Genomic DNA, 18170 nt, shown 5'->3' with positions numbered 1-18170 from the left:
GTCCGGCACGAACACGTGTCCGAGTGACCTTACAACAAGTCGATGAAGCAGGGTCCCGAGGTGAGCCGTGATGTGTTACAAACAGGTCGTCCCTCGAGAACAACCTTTTTCGAAGTTGAAAATCGGTTGTTTTACACAAAAAGGGAGCTTCACATTTGCCCGGGAGTTTTATGTCCAGCATTTGTGTTCAACCTTGACAAGCAATCCTCACAACACTGCAGTCATTTGCCTGTACATTCAAACAGACTTGATGTTTTTGTTGACCAGAAATTTGGTAACATCATCAGCATAGGTTTGCTGGATTTATTCCGGCCCGAGGTGGGACGAAGCTACGAGGAGTAGCTGAAGGAGACGGGGCTTTCTTCATGAGAAAGGAAGCGGTTATGAGGGGGATCTGATGGAGATGTTGAAGATTATGAAGGGTTTTTCAGCAGAAATGGACAGTGATTGGAGCAGGGGTCATACATAGCCTGAGAGTAAGGAAGAGGATAGTTGAGACGAGAGTAAGGCTGAGATCTTTCACTCGGAGAGTAGTTGATGGTCATAGCCTGAGAGTAAGGAAGAGGATAGTTGAGACGAGAGTAAGGCTGAGATCTTTCACTCAGAGAGTAGTTGATGGTCATAGCCTGAGAGTAAGGAAGAGGATAGTTGAGACGAGAGTAAGGCTGAGACCTTTCACTCAGAGAGTAGTTGATGGTCATAGCCTGAGAGTAAGGAAGAGGATAGTTGAGACGAGAGTAAGGCTGAGACCTTTCACTCAGAGAGTAGTTGATGGTCATAGCCTGAGAGTAAGGAAGAGGATAGTTGAGACGAGAGTAAGGCTGAGATCTTTCACTCAGAGAGTAGTTGATGGTCATAGCCTGAGAGTAAGGAAGAGGATAGTTGAGACGAGAGTAAGGCTGAGATCTTTCACTCAGAGAGTAGTTGATGGTCATAGCCTGAGAGTAAGGAAGAGGATAGTTGAGATGAGAGTAAGGCTGAGACCTTTCACTCAGAGAGTAGTTGATGGTCATAGCCTGAGAGTAAGGAAGAGGATAGTTGAGATGAGAGTAAGGCTGAGATCTTTCACTCAGAGAGTAGTTGATGGTCATAGCCTGAGAGTAAGGAAGAGGATAGTTGAGATGAGAGTAAGGCTGAGATCTTTCACTCGGAGAGTAGTTGATGGTTATAGCCTGAGAGTAAGGAAGAGGATAGTTGAGACGAGAGTAAGGCTGAGATCTTTCACTCAGAGAGTAGTTGATGGTCATAGCCTGAGAGTAAGGAAGAGGATAGTTGAGACGAGAGTAAGGCTGAGATCTTTCACTCAGATAGTAGTTGATGCATGCAATGTTTCCCTGGAAAGGTAGTGACAGCAGAAAGAGTTCTGATTCTCATGTCGCATTCTCTGTTACAGAGCGTTGGTGCTGCCGAAGCAGTTTCTTGGCAAGGGGATTATACTAGGTGGTTTACCATTGCCTATCAAGTGCTTGGGGCAGGAATTTGTAATTTGTTCAGGGTGCCGGCGATAGCTCACCTACTCTTCACAAAAGACACCGTGGGATCTTTAACGTCCACCTACTGCCAGCAGATGGGATTCCCGTTTAACGGCCATCGGAGGGATGGCACACACATTGATTAATCACCCTGCCTGTGAAACACTACGATGACAGTTTATCGCTGGTTCGAGATTCAGACCCATGCGAGACAGCTTTGAGGTGAGTGTGCGTACCTCTAGGTCATCCTGCCACTCCATTAGATGGGTGCCTCGAAGCGTTGGATATCGAGCGGTTAAGGGATTTAGTAGGACTTGTAGACAGCTTGAGTATGGATGACATGACTGATAGTATCTGGTGCTGGTGTAGCACAGGCATGATGGGCCGAATGGCCTCCTCCACTGCTAGAATTCCTTGTTAACCTCTGCCATCGAAGATGGATGGAGGTTACTGTTTTCACCCCTGTCTGTTTGTTTGTTTGTTTGTGAACAGTATTACGGAAAAATTCCTGGACGGATTTCGACGAAACTTGGTGGGGGGGGGGGGGGTTAGTTATGGTCCAAGGATCATGCCATTAGATTTTGGACTTGGTCCAAAGTCCAATATGGCCGCTATGGCGGCCATTTTAGAAAAATATTAGAATTTTTGTTTTTGCATTTCTACATGTTTTAAGTGATTTCCAACCCCCCGAAAAAATTTGTTAGAGAAAAAAAAAACAATTTTGCAACTTTTTTTCAAAGAAATTTCGATTTTATTTGAAAAATATTTGAACTTTTTTTTTTTGCATTTCTACATGTTTTAAGTGATTTACAACCAAAAAAAATAAAAATTTGTTGGACAAAAAAAAAAACAATTTTGCAACTTTTTTTCAAAAAAATTTCGAATTTACTTGAAAAATATTTGAATTTTTTTTTACATTTCTACACGTTTTTAAGTGATTTCCAACCCCCCCCCAAAAAAAAAAATTGTTAGAGAAAAAAAAAATTTTTGCAACTTTTTTTTTCAAAAACATTTTCGATTTTATTTGAAAAATATCTGAATTTTTTTGCATTTCTACATGTTTTAAGTGATTTCCAACCAAAAAAAAAAAATTTGTTAGACAAAAAAAAAAATTTTGCAACTTTTTTTCAAAAAAATTTCGATTTTATTTGAAATACATTTGAATTTTTTTTTGCATTTCTACATGTTTTAAGTGATTTCCAACCCCCCCCAAAAAAAATTGTTAGAGAAAAAAAAATTTTGCAACTTTTTTTTCAAAAAAATTTCGATTTTTTTTTTTTTTTGGCATTTCTACATGCGCGTCAATCTAGTTTAGTTTATTCAATTGTGGTTCAGTAGAATCTGATCCGTTTTGACCTACAATGAATAGGATATCAGGTTCACTTAAGTGACCCAGCAGTATTGGCGGCGGAGGTTTTGCACTCTACCGAGTGCTCCCCCTCTAGTTATTTATGTTATTCGCTGTTGCACCATCAGATGCACCAAGTAACCCTAACCAAGACAATAATTACAAATTTCCTTTGAAACTGTTTATCTACAAATTCTACATGTATTTAATTCCTGAACAAAAATAAAATGATAGAAGCTTGGCATCGACATGATTCCATGGGCCTCGGAGCATCTCAAAAAGTGTTTGGGTGGATCCGAGGAGTGTCAGGGTGTGCCAGTTAGCCATGTGTGGAGTTTGCCTTGGATGCCAAAGACAGAGAGTTTGGAAATCAAGGCAGGATGCCAGACTGTATCAAAAGCACAAGATATATCGAGAGAGACAGCCCTGATCTTCCATCTGATGTTGAGGGTTTCCATCCATTGTTGGGAGAGTCGAAGCATCATGTCCAACATAGAGTGATCTGTGATCTCATCTGAATCCGAACTTATGGCTGGAGATCACGCTCTTAGAGAAGAGGAAGTATTTCATGTCTACTGTGATGATGAATTCCATAACCTCACTGATGATTGGAAGTTAGCTGATATGTTTGTAGCTAAGTGGATTGGTGTTTTCACCTTGTTTATGTAATGTGATGTTGGGTGTCTTCCAAAGTGAATAGAGCAGAAAGAGGATGTGCAAGAGTAGCAGAGCAAGTTTTTAGGACACATGAGCTGATGTTGTCCCGTCCAGTTGTAGAATCAGATTCTAGGGTTGCCATAGACGTCGAGGTTGTTTGGTTTGGTTATATACTGGGTGGTTTGGTAATCTGCCAGGTGGGTTTGTTGTGCAGGTTGCTCTGGTTATATGTTTAGTGGTTTGGTTATATGTTTGGTGGTTTTGTTATGCTGGGTGCTTTGGTTATATGTTTGGTGTTTTGGTTATTTGCTGGGTGACTTGATATGTCCTGGGTGGCTTGGTTATATGCTAGGTGGTATGTTATATCCTGTGTTGGTTGCTATTGCCTTCCCAGCAGTCAGTCAGGAGAGGAGTTTGTAAAAATTTGGAATTTACTTATTGTTTGTAAGAGACACCGTGGGATTCCTTCCCATCCACCAACTAATGCTCGCAGACAGGATTCGCCCAGCTTAATGTTCTTCCAAAGGATGATGCACAAATTGATGCTTCACCCTGCCTGCGAAACACCAGGGTGTCAGTTTGTAGCTGGGTCGAGATTCAAACACAATCTAGACAGCTCAAGGATGAGTGCGCACACCTCGAGGCTATCCCACTGCTCCTTATACAAAGAATAATGGTTTATTACAATTTTTCAATCATCATTGTATCAAAGATACAGTTGCATCGGTATACATTTGCACACTTAAACCTCATTAATATTGGGGTTCAAGATTCGAGATGCTTGAACACGTTTTATCCTGAGTAACAACCTGGGCTCAAACCCCTTTTTCAGCCCTAACCCTCCACAGCCCTCCTATTTTATATTAAATCTCCTATAAGGTTAAAAAAAAATTTCCTCCAACATCTTCAACCCACACTCCCAGCCATTATAACTTTTATCACTCTCAAACACACATCCATAGATGTTTTTCTGATCAGGTTTGAAAATAAGAAATCGACAGAGGGGATCAAGTCTGGTGATTTGGGTAAACGAGGAAGCAATTCAAATCCCATTTCTACCTCATTTGCAGTTGCAACGTGAGAGTCGTGAATAGGTTTTCCTGGAGCAGAAGAAGATTGAGGTATGCGCAGACTTTCTCCTTATTATTACTTTTTCGTCTTTTAACTAAATCTAGATCTTTGAAAGGATGTTGTCCGGCTGTGTCTCTTCGTCTTGTTTCCCATCTTCTCCATCACCGCTTCATGCATCGTTACCAAACGTCATATAGACATAATTAACTGTCTTGTAATTTAAGGTGCAATATCAAAACTTGCTTCCAACTCCTCCTGTTTATTCTGTTCGTCCTCGTCTGAAGTCGAGTTTTCTCAGTGTTTGCTTTTACATGCTTTGGCATTTGGTCCAGGATGCTTTTTGTGGTTATGATGTCCAACTTGTAAGCCACACCAAATATAGTTAGTTGAAATCTCATCATTACTAATAATCTTTTCCGGGCTTTTGAAATGTCATCACGCGACGGGGTTGTGAGCGGCCCACTCCTTGGATCATTTTCACCTCTTTGTTGAACTGGTCGTTTTTAAACATGACTGGATTGAAGAACGAGTTATGGATTTGGAAATTGAGAATTGTAAAGAAAAAAAAAGAGGCGGATTCCACCACACAGTACAAGTTTGTTTTGCTCTCGTCGCATGTTATACATACTCGAAGCACCCGCTCCTCACTGAATGGCCAGGGGGGTTATGTTATTATCCTTATTCAAACGTGTAATTCAAAATACGTCTCACTGGGTAATTCAAAGCACCTCATTGCACTGTAAAACGTGGCGACAGGAATACTGGACTGTAAAGGGTGGGGACCTGCAATATCCTGGAGTGGCACTACATGATACACATTTATATAGAGAATTTGTGTCCCCACCCCCAAGACCACAGGCAAAGATATAAAAAAAAAAAAATCACCCCTATGCACTAATTTGGGTCATGCTGATCCAATGTAGCAAGCCAGGATGTAATCAGGCCAGAACTGCAGGAGTAGCACGACAAACACACACACACACACACACACACACACACACACACACACACACACACACACACACACACACACACACACACACACACACACACACACACACGTCTGTGAATTATAGTAAGGATGTACAGCTTGAGCTCAAAAGTTCTAACTCTTCCACGAGCCTCGACTTTGTGTCCAAAAAGGAAAGTACCAACACTGTTTTTTTTTTTTAACTTCTTTTGCATCCAGCACATAGCTGCGGGTAGCATTATTGGTTGGGAGGGGAATGGGGGAGCAGTCTCGGCTTTGACGTTGATGCAGTTAGAGCAGGAATTTGTAACTTGGCCATGGTGCCGACGATAGCTCACCTCCTCTTCCCAAAGGAAACTGTGAGATCTTTGACATTGACCTACTCCTGACAGGGCACCCAGTTTAACATGTATCTGACGGACGACACGCACATCGATGAATCGCCCAGCCTGCAAAACACCAGAACGACAGCTTATAACTGGACCGAGATTCAAACCTCGGCTAGACAGCTCCGAGGCGAGTGTGCATACCTCAACAGTAGGTCTAGGCTATCCTGCCAGCCCCTTTACTTGCACTGAAAAGTTAAAAACAAACGTGCATTGTAAGGTTATTTTATTTAGACTGGAATTTTAACTGCCATTCAATCACTTAATTATTGCAACATTTCATGATTTGAAATCTCCACGTATACCGAATTACTTTGCCTCAAATATATCCGAATCAATTATCGTTGATGCTTTGTTGCTGTTGGTGGTGTCGGCATGTAATGTTCCGTTTATAGTAAGTACAATGAAGTGATATAAGTGCCTTCGACACAGGCATTTAGTGGTTGTTCAAGCAAAAGCACGTTTGAAGGCACATTGCTAAGCAGTGTGTCTGCAAAGAGATGACAAAATGTATATATATTTTTTGTTGTTGTAAGAGCTTAACACGGATGGTGTCCAATAATTGGCGTTGCCATGAGAGGTGATTGACGTCATGGCAAATGCCGCGGTGATTCGATGATTCGTAAATACTAGGTAGGAATGCCGACCCATCACTTCGCTGACGGGTTTAATCACAAGACAGCATGTTCTACGACACAAACATATTGCATGTCTTATTGTCTATATGTGAATCTCAATGAGGATGTAAAACGAAGTGAAAACCATGAAAAAAGGATCTTTTATAACATGTAATTGTTGTTGCTGCTGTTGTCATGGTGGCTGTGGTGGTTGTTTGTGTGATCCTTCCGTCTTCATGTGTGTATATATGTATATATATATGTATATATATATATATATATATATATATATATATATATATATATATATATATATATATATATATTGCTTTGAGAAATATTACTACAGATAATTTTGTGTGCTCTTTCCATGTCCTAAACTCTAGTCTAAAGGGTTCCTGCTTTCGTCGAATAATAAATGTTACCATTGCAACCGCTGCATTGAGCTCCCATTCCTGCTATACGGGCTTTCAAAGCAGGCATCCTTGTGATTAAATGGCATGAATTTTTCTTCCAAGTCAATCAATTATCACCTTTCCAACGTTACCATTTTTCATTGTTATTATCGTCAACGTGACAGATACACACACTCGACGGATGGATGTACGTACGGACGCTTCTCCCTTTAGTAACAGATTGTTCCCATTTTTGAATCGGAAAAAGCTCCTCATATAAACAAGATAAAATTACAGATGACTTCGAGCTGTTCCGCCGACAATTAAAGTTCATTTCCGTGCAGCGAGTCTCTGTGACGTATGTTTTAATTTGCTAACGAAACGCATGCACGTCAGCACAAACTACACCGTACCTTCATCTTTACGTTTTGAAAAATGCCGATAGTTTGTTCAAGTGAAGAAAGTTTATCTCAAAATAAATGTATTTTATTATGAGATATCAAATCCCGCAACGTAAGTATTGTTACTGTTCCGGGCCATTTAAATCTGGAACTTGCACTTTCTTTGGAAGTCGTTAAATTGTATATTGAAGCTTATTGAATTTCCCCTTTTTTTGTTTCAAATATATAATTTTGATCACCAAATAAAAAAAAATATATAAAACAAGAAAGGACTCTGACAGCGTAATGTAAAATGATGTTCGACAAGGCATGATGATGGCACAATGACAATCTTTCATGCTATCCTCACCCAGTGGCTGTTCAGAACAAAAGCACTTTATTTCCTCAAAACTATGCAAACATTGCATCGAATATGTATGTAATGCTTCATGATTCTTTTTGAGAAAAAATAATCCTATATTAATGTCCTTATGCAATAGCAATAACGTTTTGATTTTGTGAGGGTAATATTTGTGGTGGAACGCAAATGGTTGTTCCGACAAAACTCTTGTGCGTCTTTTTAACGAGCGTGAACCTCGCTCGGGTATCCAAGGTGCAAGGTTTTGGATCATTTCTGAAATCATCACAGAAATCCAAGAATTACGAATATAGTAATTACAAACGGCCAAGGCAATAGGTGTACTTGAATAAAACAGTTATAACAGGCATTTGTATAGAGTTATACAGGAGAATGGATGAGGTGTATCTCCTCATATGTAGGCTAAGTTCCCATTCCTTAGGCATGACATAAAATAGGATCGATTCCTTTTTCCCTTTGAAGGATTGTCGCTATTTAAATTGAGAGAGTATTGTTGTTATATAATGGAATTGTAGCTCCTGCGCCTTGTATATTAGATAATTAGGAGAGCGAAAAGTCGTTTCCTCGTGCGTCGCAATCCCCGAAAATATGGGACGAGGTTTCTCATGAAGTATGTATCACAGCTCAATCATCCAGGATTTTGGATCAACATACTGGAGTCGGCTGATAATTGCACATGGAAAATACATCCGACATTGTTGGAAATACTCTAGTTGTCAGAGAGTTGATCAGTAACTCTGTGGCTTGCCGTGGGAGGAGAAAATAAGGGCGATTGGTTGTTTGGTTCAAATTTGGTTTAAATCACTGGAGAGAAATCGCAACACGTCAGGCCAACAAACTCACTGATCATCCATGTACACGTTTTTCTTCCATTGGATCTTATTAGATACTTGATATGGTATCTATATAAAGATAGAACATTAAATTATTGCATTTTATCTCTCTCTCTCTCTCTCTCTCTCTCTCTCTCTCTCTCTCTCTCTCTCTCTCTCTCTCTCTCTCTCTCTCTCTCTCTCTCTCTCTCTCTCTCTCTCTCTCTCTCTCTCTCTCTCTCTCTCTCTCTCTCTCTCTCTCTCTCTCTCTCTCTCTCTCTCTCTCTCTCTCTCTCTCTCTCTCTCTCTCTCTCTCTCTCTCTCTCTCTCTCTCTCTCTCTCTCTCTCTCTCTCTCTCTCTCTCTCTCTCTCTCTCTCTCTCTCTCTCTCTCTCTCTCTCTGGCTAATATGAGCAACTCATTCGGTCCCTCATGACTCACAAATTGGTTTGTGCTGGAGGGATTCCAAGGGAAAATAATTATTTATAGAGTGAATGAGTGATACACATAGACATACAAAGTGAGAAGACAAGTGGGTAAGTGAGACTTTGAGACGCCCGGGAGGCATCACTCATCAGGGGTGGCTCTGCGGGCGTCGAGATGGGGATGGTGTGTTTGAAGGGGGGGAGGGGATTGCAAAGTTGTCCACTCTGGCCACCCTGAGAGTTTCACCCCCATGGCCGTTTAAGGCCGTCGGCGCGTCTCGTAATCCCACAACCCAGTTTGATTGCCCGAGCCAAGGCCGCCGTATACAAGCTGCTGGAAGTGCGGAAGATTCCCGGACTGTTTATTTATTGTATTTTATTCTCCTTCCTCTTCCAGCCCAACTCCCCCAGCCCCCCCGGTCTCCACCAACCCACGAGGTTTGTCTGCAGTTTGTTCAGTAAGCAAACTGAATGGAATCAGGTTCCCGTGAGCAGCACGTGTGGCAGAGCAATGAGGCGAGTGAAATTGTATAATTATAACATGAATGTAGTTTGCGTTTGAGGTTATATGAACCACTGGGATACAATCGAACCCCCAAATGTACATATTATATGGACAACCTCCTGAGGCAGCTTTTCCACAAAACTCCTGCGGAAGCTGAAAGCGTCGACAAGTTAATGCAGTGAGGTATAACGACAGTGGACTCAAAGATGATGCACAACGTGTTGGAGTCTACTTCTAAGCTCTCAAGCTCTGAATAAATCACCCAAAACGAATACGTTTGCACTTTGGCCACCATTTTCTGCCACTCAAGATGGCGGCCGAGCTCGTCAAAACCTCCATTGCCGAAATGGAAGAAAAAAGAAGACCTATATGAGTAAGTGAGAAAATTAACAGGTGACAAAGCATAAGATTCCTCGATAATGGTGAGTTAAAAGCAGGTTTTTTTGTGACGAAAATACAAATGGTGACTTGAAAAGTATTTACAGCGTCAAGGAACATGAGGTAAAGAAGTGCAAAGTAGGATGAGTTGTGCTCGTCTTCAACCTGCGCACAAGGTCCTTGGAAAAGGTGAATGGTTGAAGAATGTCCAGAAAAGCTCTTGACCCGATGGACAATGCAAAATGTCTGCTCTAGTTTTGGAGTCCTGCTTACTGCTTGCAGACGTCGTCCTATTCCATGTCGGTGGTATATTATATGACCACATGCTTTACTCGAGATATTGAATCGTTATTTGCTGAGGTCTGATCACAGAATGTGATGAGAAGGAGGGTTAGCCATCAGCTGGTGTATCTTTGGAAAAGATGGAGTAAACACATCCACACGAGACTTGTATCTGAACTTGAATCACAGTCTTCACTCCGGAGCTTGGAGCATGCATGCGGCAAAGTACCCTTTCGGGTCACCTCCATCCCCAACTATGATATTTTCTTCCTCTTATTAACCATACCGCACCCAAACATTTACCTGCAGATTCTATTTCCTCTCCTCATTTCTTTCTTTCCCTTTGCTTGTTGTGTCCAACTGTGGCCCCCACTGTCAGTACTTTGCTTTTTTTTTTACCCCGTCCCCTCACTCCCATGAGCCTCGATTTCATATACAACTAGAACGGCACTTGGTAGAGCATACCTCCGCCAGGCTGAGTAGTTTATGGTTTTTTTTTTATCCCTCTGATAGGCTGCATCTAGATCCAGACCTGAACTAAAATCTAATCTGCTTGTTCTTATCATTTTGTCAACTCTTCCGCCTAGTTTTGTCAGAACTTGTCCACAACGTTTTGAAATATAGTGCGACGTATCGGTTTTAGCCCCATCTCTCAATGGTGAAGAATCACTTAAAAAATTCTCAGATACGGATTCGGATCTTCACCAAAATCGAATAGATTTGTCCTTGTCTCACACCCAACCAGCCCACCAAGTTTTGTCCGAATCGGTCCGTAACTTTTTGAGATATCTTGCTATATATCGGTTTTATCCCAATCTCTCAATTGTGAAGAATCGCTTAAAAATTTTCGGATCTGGAACCATTTCCAGATCTTCACCAAAATCTCATCATTTCATCCTTGTCACCCACCCAGCCTGTCCACCAAGTTTTGTCCAAATCCGTCCACAACTTTTTTGAGATATCCTGTTCACAGACAGACAGGTGAAAACATAACCCCTGTACACCTTCGGCGGCGGAGGTAAAAAGAAGATAAACCGCAGGGTGTCAAAGATGAAGGCCGACACAACCAAATACTTTCATTTACGAATAACTTCCTTGATACATGCATACATACGTAACATATTTTTCATCAGGTTAATCTTTTATAGTAATTGAAATAGTTTTATAGTAATTGAAATAGTTGGAAAATAGTGAAATAATTGAAATTTTCTTGATGAGCAGCAGTGGCAGCAGCAACAACTGTGATGATGGACCAGGAACATATTGAGCAAGACTGAGGAATCGGGATACAGCAGAGCACGATGGAACCCACGACGATGATGCATTCACTTGGTGATTGAAGATCAGAAGATGATTTTCATGGAATTTGAGGTAGAGCTGTGCATTGTGAGGACAAGAATAATATATGGGTGCATCTACATGGAGTGTTCAATGAGATGAGAACTCAGGGGGTTCTTCTCTCCATGCTCTGAATTCGCCTTCATTGCATCCATCAAGAATTGTGTTAAATCGTATATCTGACCTAAAACTTTTAAAAACCACAGTTTGCCATGGATGCTCGCTTTCCATCAACCATTCTTTTTTTCCAACTTCAGTGCCAACTCACCCCCCTCACCCCTCACTCTCACTCTCAAAGCAACCATCCCACTCTTCTCCCTCCAAGCCTCCCTCTCACCTCTTTCAAAAATTCCCCCCTCACCTTTCTCCCACCTTTCATCCCCCTCACTCTTCCTTCTCTAAGTTGCCCCCCTCTCATCCACCAACCTGCCTCCCTCCACTGCCCTCTCACCTCCATCTCTTCACTCCACCTCCTCAAATCCTCAACTGCCATCTTCCTTGTCTCTTGTCCCCCCTCTCTCACAGCACCACAGAGCCTTTTCTCCTCCTCATTCGGCCCCCTCCCTCGCTATTCTGCAATACCCCACACTCCTTCAGCAACCCTCCTTACCTCCCCCTCGTCCCTCGTCCGACCCTCCCCCGCCCCTCCACCTCCTGCACCAAAAGCCTCCTCCCCTACCTCTTCATTAAAAGTGTGGACCTCAAATATCCGGGGCCTTCGCTCAAACCTTTCAGATCTTTCCATGCAGGTTGCCACTGACAAACCAGACATTATCTGCCTAACAGAAACTTTCCTCTCCCAAGACGTGTCTGACTCCCAAGTATCTCTCCCTGGTTACTCCCTCTTACGGTATGACAGACCTGAGCCTCGTCCTGGTGGAGGTGTTGCTCTCTTCATCAAAGACTCTATTCCTCACTCTCCCTGCACTGCTCTCACTCCCCCACACCCCCAGGAATACCTCTGGCTTCGGCTTCCCCTCCACTCCCACCTCATGTTTATATGTGTACTGTACCGTCCACCGAACAGTGATGACTCCATCTACACCTCACTCTCCGAAAACATGGACCATCTTCTATCTTCTCATCCAAACTCTCTCTTCCTCTTATGTGGCGACTTCAATTGTCATCACGCCAGTTGGCTAGGTGTGGGTACCTCTCTCACCTGCCATGGGACATCAGCAAAAGCTTTCTGTGACTCATTGGGACTGACTCAATCGGTCAACTTCCCGACCCGGATCTCAACCAATGGTACTCCATCTCTTCTGGATCTGATTTTGACAAATTTCCCTGACAATATCTGCTGCTCTTCCTTCGCTCCAATTGGTTCTTCTGACCACGTCCTTATTAAAGTGGACATCTCTCTGGCTGTTATCAGAGAACCACCTCACCGCCGTCGAGTCTGGCATTTCACTCAAGCCGACTGGCAGGGTCTCCGAGCAGCCATCAAACTTACAGACTGGTCTCCTATCACTACTTTCTCAAACATCAACTCATCCTGGGAATTCTTTCAAAGAAACTTGCTCTCCCTCATGCACAGATTTATCCCCTCTCGTGTTCAGTTGTCTTACCCTTCCTCCCGCCCTTGGTTTACTGAAGCTTGTGGCGAGGCAGTTGTCCTGAAACAACATGCCTTTGCCTCATGGAAAGCAAACCCAACTGAGGGCAATCTCAGTTCTTTCCACAAAGCTCGGAACAAGTGTGTAGCTACCCTCAGGAGAGCCAGAAAACAACATCTTTCTCATCTCAAGTCTGAACTCTCAAACCTCTCTCCCTCCTCAAAATCCTGGTGGCGTTTAATCAAATCTGTTTCTGGTGTATGTTCCCCCTCCATCCCCTCCCTTACCTCAAATGGCCGCACTGCTGATTCCACACGTGATAAAGCTGAATGTCTAAACTCGGTGTTTGCAGCTAAATCTTGTGTTCCAAACCCATCACTATCTCTACCCACTTTACCCAGTCGCACCCAACTGTCCCTGGACTCTGTATCCTTTTCTCCTGACAAGGTGGAGAGCTTGCTTTCAAACCTCGAGTCAGATTCTGCAACCGGTCCAGACGGCATCAGCCCACGTGTCCTCAAAGCCTGCTCTTCTGCTCTTGCTCACCCTCTCTCTGTTCTATTCACCCTCTCATTTTCCCAAGGTCATCTGCCATCTGCTTGGAAATCTGCTAACATCACTGCCCTGCATAAAAAGGTGCAAAAACAGATCCCTGTAACTATAGACCAATCAGCCTTCTCCCAATCATCAGCAAGGTTATGGAATCCATCATCGCTTCAGACATGAAATCCTTCCTCTTCTCCAACGGCTTGATTTCCAATCATCAATTTGGTTTCAGACCAGGTCACTCTACCCTAGATATGCTGCTACTGCTCTCCCATCAATGGATGGAGGTCCTCAATGCCAGACAGGAAATCCGAGCCGTATCCCTGGACATATCACGTGCTTTTGACACAGTCTGGCACCCTGCCCTACTCACCAAACTCTCTGCCCATGGTATTCAAGGCCATCTCCACTCATGGCTCGCAGACTTCCTCTCCTGTCGCAGTCAACGTGTGGCCCTAAATGGAGTTCTTTCATCCCCTCTTCCTGTGCAGGCTGGAGTTCCTCAAGGTAGCGTTCTGGGCCCTGTTCCTTTTGTGGTTTTCATCAATGATCTCTCGGACTCTCTGGAAAATCCTCTATTTCTCTTTGCCGATGACTCAACCCTCTGCCGTACCATCTGTCATCCCTCAGACCGGCAAGCAGCAGCTTCTTCGCTCACTGCAGATCTGGATAAAATCACAAACTGGTCCAACACGTGGAACATGTCTTTCAATCCAGACAAATCTCACACTCTCACTATGTCTCTTCGAAAGGACCGTTTACAAAACCCCCCATCCACTTTCTCAACAATCCTCTGGAAGAAGTCTTTTCTTTCAAGCTTCTGGGTCTCACGATCTGCCATGACCTTTCCTGGGAAAGTCACATTTCCAACCTTGCCTCAAAAGCCAGTCGCCGACTGGGAATCCTCCGTCGTGCAAAGTCCTTCCTCGGCCCTCTTGAGCTCCTGACCACTTACAAAGCTTTTGTCCGTAGCCTGATGGAGTACTGCTCTCCCCTCTGGGCTGGTGCTCCTGCCTCCCACCTTTCTCGACTTCACGCTGTCGAAACCAGGGCTTTTAAGATCATTGGCATCTCCCGCAATGAAGCTGAGTCTTTGGGCCTCTCACTCAATCACCGCAGGTTGGTCGGTGGTCTTTCTGTCTTCTACCGACTCCTCTCCAGCCTTGCCCCCCTGCTCTCTCTGCGATTTGTCCCAACCACATTTCCACAGGGCGCTCAAGGTCCGCCAACAACCCCCTTCTGGTAAAACTACCAAAATCACGAATCACTGCTCATCTTCACTCTTTCATTCCTCTTTTTCCCGCCTTTGGAATAAACTTCCTCACTCTATTCTTTCCCATTCTTCCCTTCAGGCTTTCAAAACAGCTGTTCACCACCACCTCTTATCTTCCCCCATCCAAATCCTCGATCTTTTCTACCCCCGATAATCCACCCAAGCCCACTTCCTTCAATTCTCCTGCTTTCCTTCCTGAAAGTCCCTTTAATGTCCATCTTCCCCTCGCCATGTTCCCCGTCCCATCCCCATCCCTCTCCCTTCCACAGTTCACCTGTGTCTGTTCCCCAATGTTTTGTCCCTTCCACTCCCGCCCCTCTTGTCTCATGCCTCCTTGCTGTGAGTTGTGTGTTAGCTCTCATACGAGCCTCGACCAAGGTATACAAAAAAAAAAAAAAAAAAATTCATCCGTCTCAAAGGGAAGGTGGAGGGCAAGGTGCAGATTGAGCTTGAGGTATTGTTTCATCATCATATGAATATATTGAACAGGACATGGGGATAAGGCATGAGGTAATGGAGTTTGAATTGAAGAGTAGAGAATGCTGAAGCTGATGTACATACCAGCTGTGTGTGCTTACACATTGTGTAAGCATACAAACCGTGTTTCCCCATTGTCTTGGGGCGCTCACCTGCATTTGATTTTTCATTTATTTATATTTTCATTTGTGGATACTTTCCGATGGTTCTTTGATTTTTTTTTCCTGGTGTATCGGCTTCAATATCTGTCAGCACGCAGAATTACCATGCTTTCCCATTGTCTCGTGTCGCTCATCTGCATTTTTTTCATTTATTTTTTTTCTTGAATTTATATTTTCATTTTTGGAAGTTGTCCGATTCTGTGATTTGATTTTTTTTTTCCAGTGTACTGGCTTCAATATTCACTGGCACGCAAAATTTCAGCTTTCTACATCACCCGAAAGGTACTGATCTTTCATATCAATTAGTGAGTCAGTCAGTGGTTAGAAAGAGCTTTATAGTGTGTGTGTATGTATGTATGTATATATATATATATATATATATATATATATATATATATATATGTATATATATATATATATATATATATATATTTTTTTTTGCTGTGGGGCCGGGTGTCGGCGGCGAGCACGACCGCTAGGTGGAGCAGGAGAGTCGGCTCCACTGAACACCCGGAATGTAGATCGTGCTTCTCGGAGAACTCCGAAAGGCACGGGTCCCTTACAGGACCGTGAATCGCCAATAATTCGGCCGCATGGAGTAGGGTTAATTGCCAACTTCAATATACCTAAGTATCCACACGGCAAAGCGACCGGGGAATTCACAACCTCGACAGGCCTCGAGCGGAACGAGCCGTTACCGTGCTCGACCTGTGCGTAACCCGAGCGGATGGTTTCCGAGGTCCGTCGGTCCAAATGTACAACTACAGCAACGGCCTTCCTAATTCCCGTTCGCAGCGCGGCAAACCAATGGCAGAAAGGACAAGGACGAGCTGGGACATTCAACAATAGGGGTATTTATTAACAATAATTGGGGGAACGAGGGGAGCACGTAAGGGCAGAGTTATCACGACTAAGCAATGTGAATAATGTACAACAAAAAATACTTAACAGTTCTACTTGGACAAGACGGGCCCGCACACAGACACGTATACCCAAAAAAGAAAATGGACCCGCTGGGTCTTTATTTGGTACTCCAGCCAAGGAGGATAGTTCGGCTGGGAGTCAGGACGGCTGGCTACCTGGCCGCGAGTGTGCGGCTGGTTTTCCACACCTTCCTGGAGCTACGGTCGCCAAAGGACGGTCCAGGGCAGCCAAATCCAGAGGAGGCGAGATGAGGTGATCTCCCTTGATGAAAATCGACCGCTTGCTGTAATGCGCCAGACGAGACACCTCCGAAGCGTAGGATGCAATCCGCCGCAAACCCAGGCAGAGACGCGCACTCGAGCAGACTCAGGATGCAAACTCCCTATGCTCGTCCCGACAACCACACTCTCCTCTTAAGGAGGGAGGGGCCTCTTCTCCTGGCCACTCGCCTCCTGATTCGTGGGACCCATTGCGTGATTCCCTGGCTGTCTTCCATTGGACGGGCCCATGGTAGGCAGGGCAACTCCCACCCTTCTGGATGTAGTCCCGATCGGAGGCGTTTGCAGCTCCGCCTACCTCCTCACCTCCTGCCACGTGAGTAATGGCACTGATGTTGAGTGGGAGACTGGGCGGGTGAGACGCCCGCTCCTTGCCGATTGGCCAAAGAGGGTCGCCATGCCTACGTTAAACTCCACCCACGCACGCGTCGTTCATTGGCGAGCACGCGAAGAATGCCGCAAGCATAATGGCGTCAGGATGGAGCGAAGGTGTTTTGTAGTTGTAAGTGATGTAAAAAATGTAAAAGAAAACCTTGACTATCAAAATAACTTCGCAGCACATGAATATTTAATCACCCATTAGACACAGGGGATGGATTCTAAATATACACATATACTTAGCAAAATAACTGATCTATAGGACCTGGCTGTTGTGTGCTCATGGCTGCCAGATTCATAACAAAATATGTCCACGTGACCAAGCTTGGGTAAGGTCACATATCCTTCGGTAAGCGTTTGATAGATGGAGGACACCAAGTCACATGGTCAAGTTATTGGTGTTCGCTTAAACTTTGAGTTTGAATGAGGTGCTGGAAGATTACAGTGCAGTCTTAAGGTTTTTTTTGGTTTGCGGGCACCAGCAGTGACCACTACTTTCTTTGTGTCTGTGTCTGTTTTAGACCATGTGGAGGTACTCGCTATTACCTTCAGAAAATGATTTTCGTTGTGCAGATCACCAATCTGAATGAAATTTGGCATACTTAAAGAATTTTAGACACCGAGTCCAAATCCACTTGTTTCCACGTCGAGGATGTGACGCAATTGGCCATTTTTGGCAATTAAAGATAAACCGAACATTAAAGCACGATTTTGACACAGAAATGAAGAATCAAGGTGAGACTGATATGTACGTCAAAGAAAACTCTTGTGAGGTCTTAAAATGATACAACATGTTTCTACAGAGCCCTATTCACTGTTATTAAATATGTACATAATTGAAGGTCGTAAACCGAAGCAGTTACATATTTTTACCGGCCGAAAACGTCTGGACCGACCAGACAGGCCTTCGTGTTGACCAAGGCAACTTTTTGCTTAAAAGGCAGCCACACTGGCTATTAAAGGTAGTTACATTGACTATTAAAGACAGTTACAGCGACTATTACGGATTAAATCAAAGACAAAGAGACTTCGCGACTCAGCCTGATCAAAAGTAGAACCGCCACAAGAGGATTACTGTCTTAGAACTCCAGTATTTCTTGCTCTGAAGCGGTTGCTGAACTAGGCTCTTGACTGATGCTATTACAAAACTCAAGTCCACAATT

General features: G+C 43.7%; 1 protein-coding gene across 2 annotated transcripts in view; it reads left to right on the top strand.

Annotated features, from left to right (window-relative positions):
- The first annotated feature begins 9022 nt into the window (after positions 1-9022).
- The window catches only part of LOC147010716 (uncharacterized), a 60067-nt gene continuing 50919 nt past the window's right edge, over positions 9023-18170 (top strand). For both annotated transcript variants that reach the window (XM_085859645.1, XM_085859643.1), the window contains exons 1-2: positions 9023-11447; positions 15651-15709. The gene's annotated coding sequence lies outside the window, so the exon portion shown is untranslated. The remainder of the gene's footprint in view (positions 11448-15650; positions 15710-18170) is intronic.

This window comes from Eptatretus burgeri, chromosome 16 (assembly GCF_056783735.1).
Source record: "Eptatretus burgeri isolate ZD-2024b chromosome 16, Ebu_testis_v1, whole genome shotgun sequence".
Taxonomy (NCBI): Eukaryota; Metazoa; Chordata; class Myxini; order Myxiniformes; family Myxinidae; genus Eptatretus; species Eptatretus burgeri.
The sequence above is the reverse complement of the archived record's forward strand: the minus strand, read 5'-3'. Positions and strand labels throughout refer to the sequence as shown.